The following is a 7966-nucleotide window of genomic DNA, read 5'->3' as shown; positions in this document are numbered from 1 at the left end:
TTGACAATTTTGACAATTTTGACAATTTTGACAATTTTCAAAATTGGGACAATTTTGACAATTTTGACAATTTTGACAATTTTGACAATTTTGACAATTTTGACAATTTTGACAATTTTGACAATTTTGACATTGTTGACAATTTTAACAAATTTGACAAATTCAACAATTTTAACAATTTTAACAATTTTGACAATTGCGACAGTTTTGACAATTTTGACAGTGTTGACAATTTTAACAAATTTGACAATTTTAACAATTTTGAAAATTTCGATAATTTTGACAATTTTGTCAATTTTACATTGTTGAATATTTTAAAAAAAATGGCAAAAATTGCAATAAATGTCATCAAATGGCAAAAAATGTCTAAGAATCAAAAAATGTCTAAGAATGACAAAAATTCCAATAATTATTATTGTTTAAACTCCTGTTCCAAACGTATTTCTAGAAATTTGAAATGAACTCTTTTCTTTTTGCAGTTTTTTCTAGTTGCAGCTTTTCGAACTGATCCTAAATCGATTGAATAAATAATTTAAGAATTTGATAAGTTTTTGCTTATTTTTCAATTTGTACCTACTTTTGAATAGATTTTTTGCAGAGCAAGCCATTTTTTTGGTTCATAATAGTTTCACATGAACGATGTCTTCGTTAAAAACTGATTGAAACAAATGAAAACTTTTCTGAGGATTTTTTTTTGTCAAAAATTTACTTCCTATTTCCGAATCAGCTTTAACTGTTTCAATCCCATTGCAAAAAGCTACAAGAACAGAAAATTTTCTGCGAACCGTCTTCCCACTCACCTGCTCAACCGGTTTAACTCCGCATAATCTCTGAGCTGGAAACAAAAGAAGACGATAATCTGTATACCGCTTTCGAATTTTCCATAGCATTCTGCCATATTAGAGCCAAAAAAATGAAAGAAAAAACACAAAAATTAAACCTTGGGACATCAACCTGCTCCGTTTTGCTTATCCGAACAAACACCTTCACCGATACCGAAAATTTAAAAAAAAAAAATCAAGTCCTTCGACGAACCAACATTTTTTTTTTCTGGTGATCCCAAAAAAGGAACCAAAATTGCCAATCACTTAGCGAAATTTGATCCATCGGTTGTCCGTTTTTTCTTGAAAAATATCGAAGCACCGGATTTCTTCGAAGCCCAGGAGTCCCAAAAAGGAAGTACGGTGTGATCCAATACCTTCATGTGATATTCATCCGAGGTTGAGCGAAATGTGCGTGTCAAGCCAGATAGGCCCTCTGATGGCGATGGCACACCTGACCGAGATCCATAAAGTTCCAGCTGATTACCTTTATTGAAAAATTCTTAATTTCAATGGTTTCTACGGCAGGTCAGGGAACACAGACACAGAGGAGGATCCCCGCAAAGGAAGCAAAAGAGGGTCTGGAAAGACCAACTGGAAGTTCCACTTTTTCTTCGCTCCACAGGCAAAGAATAATATCAACAGCAGCAGCAGCGTCAGCGGCAATGAAGAAAACAAGCACAAAATGTGGAATTTCCTTAGTTGGTGCAGAAGCATGCGAGAAGACAAGTGCAGCAAAGCCTTCTTTTGGTAGGAGGAATACCAAAGAAGCAAAAATATATAATAAAAAAACAAGAAAACAACGATGCAAATCACCCACAATAGCAGAACGGATTCACTTGTTGTTGTATTGTACCTTGTATATGCAAGTTCTGAAAAGGAAGGATATCCTGACCCCGATGATGGAACAAAAAATCAATGGGTATCACATGAATGGAACGGAAGGAAGTTCACCTTGCCGAAAACACAAAAAAACTTTGCTGGGAAGTAGGTAAGAGGGATAAAAAAAATAACCCAAAATCGGAACCGATCAATGATGATCGAGAACCGAAGCGTTGCGATGTTCGTTGCTGAACGAATGCGAATATATACTGATTTTTTTTCGGAAGCCATACAAATTTGATTGCATATTTCTGAGCAACAATCTTTAATTATAAACTCCTGGGAACTGTTTGAAACAAATTAAATTAAATTTTTTCGTATTTAGTGGGTCTTATCAATAAGGACAAGTTGTTTTTTTTGTATGATTCGATTGGAGAATCTTTGAGAAAAAAAACTGATTATGTTTCCAAAATTGAAGAATCAGTTAAACCTAGTTTACTCTAGTATTTAATGGTATCTTTAACACGTTGTTGGTCTCTAATTTGGCTCGATAGTATCCAAAAAAAACCTGAATGCAGAAAACGCTTCAAACGAGGGTTTTCTCAACGATGAAGCTCAAAATGATGAATTCAGTTTCAGTGCGTTTTTGGGAATTTGAATTAAGTATAAACATTTTAATATGATTGATTTCAAATCTGGATCTAAAATGCTGAAACTATTCATGGGCTTATTGATTATCATAAGGTTTCACGCCTTTTTACAACTCCTTTGCAAACTTATGAGGAAAGCTCAAAAACACGATCACATTTGTTCTAACGAAATTCTAAAAACAGAATACTTGCTCTTAGTTTTGTAAATATTTCGAGTGTCACCAACCGTTTTTTGGAGAACCTACTATCTCCCAGAAAGTTGATTTTTGTCCAAAAAATGTCTTCGAGATAACATTAGATTTCAACATTTCATACATTTTTCATTCGTTTGGCATCAAAATTTAAATTTTGGTTTTCCGGATATCCGTTGGTCCCCATTTAAGTGATTTTTGAAATCCATAAGTCGATTCTAAATCATCTGGCATGAACATTAAAACTTGGATTTACCCCAACGCTTGACCAATTAAGGCGGTATACGTAAAGGTCAGATTTAGTTAATAAATTAATTTAAAAAAAATTGATTTCCCGATTTCCTTTCGTCCCCCCTTTGGTGATTTTTGAGAGTAAAAAAACTGAAACATTGAGCGCTTTGAGGAATCCCTAGATCAAGTCCGTTTGGATTGGATATTTACACAGATCGGGATTTTGGGCCTATCTTCAAAATGTTTTTGGTCGGTTTGCGAAATCAATTTGACATGTTCAAGAGGTCCCTCGAAGAAAAAAAAAATAAACAACACTTTAATCATACTGCTTGAAGTTCTATAAATTCAACATTCTACATTGGATTTTATATAACTCGCCGAAATGCCAAAAATTAAAATAAGAATATATCCCAGCGGCGATCTAAATAAGATAACAGAAATTAGGAAAGAAAATCGAAATTGAAACGTGACGATGAGGAAGTCCCGCAAAATAATATTTCGACTCTTTTCAGTTTGATAAAAGTTAAGGAGGTTGAAATAAATACATTTTAAAAAAAAGCTAAGGAGGCCTCCTAGTGTAAGCGAAGAAAATGGTTTTTTATGGTCAAGCAAATTAACACAATTTTTTTTCAAAATTTCATGAGCACTGAGCATTTGAATACGATTTTTGACACAAAATTTGGATAAATATAATTTGGATAAATCTCCTTAGCTGGCAGCTTAGTATTTCTTATTTCAAACATATTGACATTCATCCAACGCACCGTGCAGCGTAAAATGTCAAAATAATAAACAAAACAATCCGGTGTGCCGGTGGTGCGCAATCGATTGTAAATTTTCGCGGGTGGAATTCAAGGTTTAGTTCGTGAAAAAAGTTCCAAAGCCGCTGTTGTTGGGGCGTAGTTTGTATCTTTCCTTGTTGGTTATTGTTAAGATTCGAGTCGAGGTAAGTTAAATCTTTAAAGTGGCACGAATTTGCATGTTTTGGGGGTAAGCCCGGCATAGTTTGTGGATTATTAGGTGTAACTAAAACATATTATCTCCTTTCCAGATGTGGACGGCCTCCTTCAACATTTGACGTTACTTGAACTAATCACTGAATTTAAGTGTGATGTTGTTCGTAGGCTAATAGGTATACATAAGCTGATATATGCCATACTTATCTGCATTGTACAGAATAATAATGTTTTTCATTGAGCGGTTTTTGGATATAAATCGGTTCAGCTTAAGTTGACAAAATTTATTACCAATTTTAGTTGCCGATCTTACCCCCATGGAGTGCCGGATTTACCCTTACTAGTTAATGACTACTGTTTTGTCACTGTTTTTATAAATTAAGTCCATAATTATAAAATAACAGTTTAAAATCACTGACAGCGTAGATATCTGCTTGAGATAATGTATGCAACAATTCTATGAAGAAAAAAAAATACAGCAAAAATTGCTTTCAGTTCTGGCAAAATGATCATTTTCCTTCGGGCAAACCCTCAGTTCCCATAATGGTGATCCACGTTTCTTCTGCTCCTGAGTTTTACATGACTCGGCGTTTTTGCTCCATTTTATGTTTTTAATCTTTTCAATAATAAAAAAAACATGAACAAAAACAAGAAGAATAATAACACACTTTTATTATTCTTTGGGACTCAGGAATAAGTTCTGGCTGTGAAAGTACGATTTATGATTAGTGCTGATTAGTGAACCAACTAACGCAAAAAATGGACTTTTTTGATCCCCTTCCCTTCCCGTATGTCACAGATCGTAAAGGTGCGTCGTATACCCCGAAAAAATTACGTAACGCTGATAATTACTCCCTCCCCTCTTCTCATAGTATTGAATTCTGTAGGATAAAAAACAAGTTTTAACACAATAGATTTTTCATCATTCTTTAAATTACATACAGTCCCCCCACAATCATTAGTCACTTAACGCATCCTTTCACCATAAAATGCTTGTTTATTCGAGTGCTAGTTGACCAAATATCAAGCTTTGCATAAATTTTAGTCATGGAATGCTTCCTCTTTGAGTTCAAATGTGTTTTTATTTTCAGTTTTGTTAAAAAAAACATAATTTACCGAAACTATCAGCATTTTTCAAAACCACAATTATGGGTCAAAATTGTGGCCCGTAACAATTCTTAGTCAAATTGCTCACAATTATTAGTCACATAGAAGTCCATGGCAACACCCAAATATTAACATGGGAATCATTTCGTTTCTGGAAAACATTCAGAGGCATTCTTTGATAGTATAAATTCAAGGGGCATTTGGGTAGAGCTATATCAACCAAGAAATGTTTTGCTTTGCTAGCAAAAAAATGACCCATGATTGTGTGAAATTTGGTAGATTTTGTAACAATTATGGGTCAATTTTATTATGCAAATAATTTTGAAATTTCGCGTTTTATTCGCTCAGTTCCATTTGGAAAACGTAAACTCGTCCTTTTTGCTTATATGAGACCTATTTATTTTGTTGGAATTTTTCAAACACCCGCATAAGGGGCTTAACGGTTTAAGATGTCAACCTTATAGCATTGGAAATTTTTGCGTTAGTTCAACAGATAAATAATCACATATGACAAAAACTGTTCAAAAAGCAATTTCCGTGTGATCAAGCGCACATATTATATTTTTAATGCATTTTGATGACGTTGTCGGTAAACTAGAAATAGTAGAATGAAAAAAATTATTTTAGTTCAGTAGATATCAGCAGTTAAAATGACCGGTGACTAAAAATTGTGTGTGACCCATGATTGTGGGGGGACTGTACAACAAAATAAACTGAGTTAATATCTGTCCAGAACGCTTCTTAGAACTTAATAATGATAACTCTCTGTTAACACTGATTGATTTTTTTATTCCGAGTTTCCCTGTGCTTGTCAGCTGATGGTCTAAAAAGACTCCCTCTAAATCTTTATGAAAGGAAAAGATACACACCAGAAAGATCTAAGTAAGCATCGATCGTTCGAAGATGTGTTTGACAGTCGTTCCCAAAAATGTTCTACATCATCATGAAGATAAAGAAAAGAAAACCAAAGTAAAGTATGAAGGAACGAGAGCTTTTGTTGAGGTTAAGTGAAAACTGTGAAACATTGACTGAGAAGAACTGAAAAAGGTGAATGATGGCAAAGATTGGATTACTTATAAAACAAGCCTCAAACTGTGAAAGTTTCGAGTATGATCAATCCATTTTTTGTATTATTTTTTTTTTAGTATTCAACATGGCAAATTGAATATAATCATTTCAAACCCGAATTCTATAGAATCATTTGAAGTATTTGGAAAGGAACTCCACGCTTCATTCCTACCTCTAGTTCATGTATCTTTTGCGTTTTACATCACATGGTTGGCCTGGCCGAAGTAGTATCTGCAATGCATGTTCGATGTACAATGTTGAAACGACAAATGAGGAACGCAAGTTTATCATTTTCCAGGATGCCTTCAAGTTTTGGCCATGTTGGTGTTAGAAGAAGATGAAGAAGAAAAGGGAAAGATACAAACTAATAAGAATTGTGCTGAAGCTCACAAATTTGGTTTGCATTCCCTGGAAGAATTGCATGACATCAAAATAGCTGCAATAAAAATGAAATTTTTCGTAAGAAAAAACCGTTACGTAACGATGAGCATACCTCCCCCCTCCCCTATGTCACAATTCGTAACGTTAAAACTTACTCCCTCCACCTAGGAGCGTTACGTAGTAAATGGATGCCCTCTTTAGTGATTTTTGAGGGTCGAAAAACTGACACTTTGAGCGCTTTGAAGCACCCCTAAATCAAGTCCGTTTGGGAAAATTTGTACAGGCCAGTTTTTTGGACAAATCTACAAAACGTTCGGTAGGTTTATTTAATTTGACATGAAGAATTTTGCTGCTGCCCTAATGTATATACTATATTTTTCTTTTTAAACTTCAACTCTTAAGTTTATTGTGTAAGTTGAAAACAAATCGTTCAAAATCGAGAAAACTCTAGTAAATTTTTCCAAATTGAAAGGAATGCTCATCATTTCTAACCCAGTTGGCCATCTGGAAGTGAACCGGATGCATTTGATAATCCCAAAGGTTATCATTTGTAAGGAAGAATTACAGTTTTCTATTCAATTCTTAGAAATAAAAAGTTTTGATTTTATTTTTCTTTCAACAAACATGAAGTCGTATAAGAAGCCGTTAATAAAAGTTTTGCGAATCGTAATTCAAACTAAGTTGTAAAATGATCTTATAAACAATCGTCTGAAGTCGATTAAAATCGGATTTGATGGATGTTCGCCAAGCTGATAAATTTTTAGATGATTTGGACCCTTTTCTTTCTCTGACGTGCTTCAAGTGAGAAATTCATTGTCGTGTTTGCACTACGACTAGGGTGATTTGCCAATTGTTGCACAGCTAAGCACATGATTTTGGTTTTTAAGCAGTATTTTAGTCATATCAACCGAATTCACTCGATTTTTTTGTGGATTGTACTCACACAGGCTTGGTCATAAAAGATCCAAAAGATTAAGTGTTTAAAAAAAGTGACATTGAAATAAAAAAAAAATCATTGAAAATGGGATTTCTGTGCCCAATATTTGCACAGGAAAATTTGATGTCATGCCTAATGAATGTCGATTTTTTCGATGGTTCCGCATCTTAAAAGCCTTCTAAAGACTCAACCACTATGTGGTCTTTGGACCTGATATTTGGTACCGTAATACGGGGTAACTTTGATCACCGGGGTAAATTTGACCAAAAATAAACTTTTCCACATTGTCATCAATAACTCAGTCTATAGTTTGAATTTTTGAAAACTGTTTTCTACGTTTGAAGGCCTAATAATTGAGTTTTAAATAGGCAAAATTTAGTTTATATTTGAAATAATTTTCTGTTGGTAAAAATCTAATTTCAAAATCTCTTTTTTCGAGGCTTGCAAATAAACAGCTTCCCTGATGATACCAAGAATCATTGAGAAGCAAACGAGTTGTTTATTGTGAAAGAACAACTTTTTTCTTTCTATATGAATAGTTATAGTACTATTTTTATAGTGACTCAATGATAAATTTTTGATATTAAAAAACAAGGACATTTTCCAAGAGTAAGCACGTATTGGACTACTGGATACAAACCTTTTAAAATCTTTAACTTTGAAGAAAAACTGAATTTTTGTTCCTAAATGTAGGCAGCATCATAGTTCTTTTTTCAATTATAAACATTTTTCAAATAAAACTTTAAAATTCGTGGTAAAATTGATAAACTAGCATATGTTAATGTTATGAAGGTGTTTTGTA

Source organism: Uranotaenia lowii, chromosome 2 (genome assembly GCF_029784155.1).
Source record: "Uranotaenia lowii strain MFRU-FL chromosome 2, ASM2978415v1, whole genome shotgun sequence".
NCBI classification, from domain to species: domain Eukaryota; kingdom Metazoa; phylum Arthropoda; class Insecta; order Diptera; family Culicidae; genus Uranotaenia; species Uranotaenia lowii.
This window is presented reverse-complemented; position numbering follows the sequence as displayed.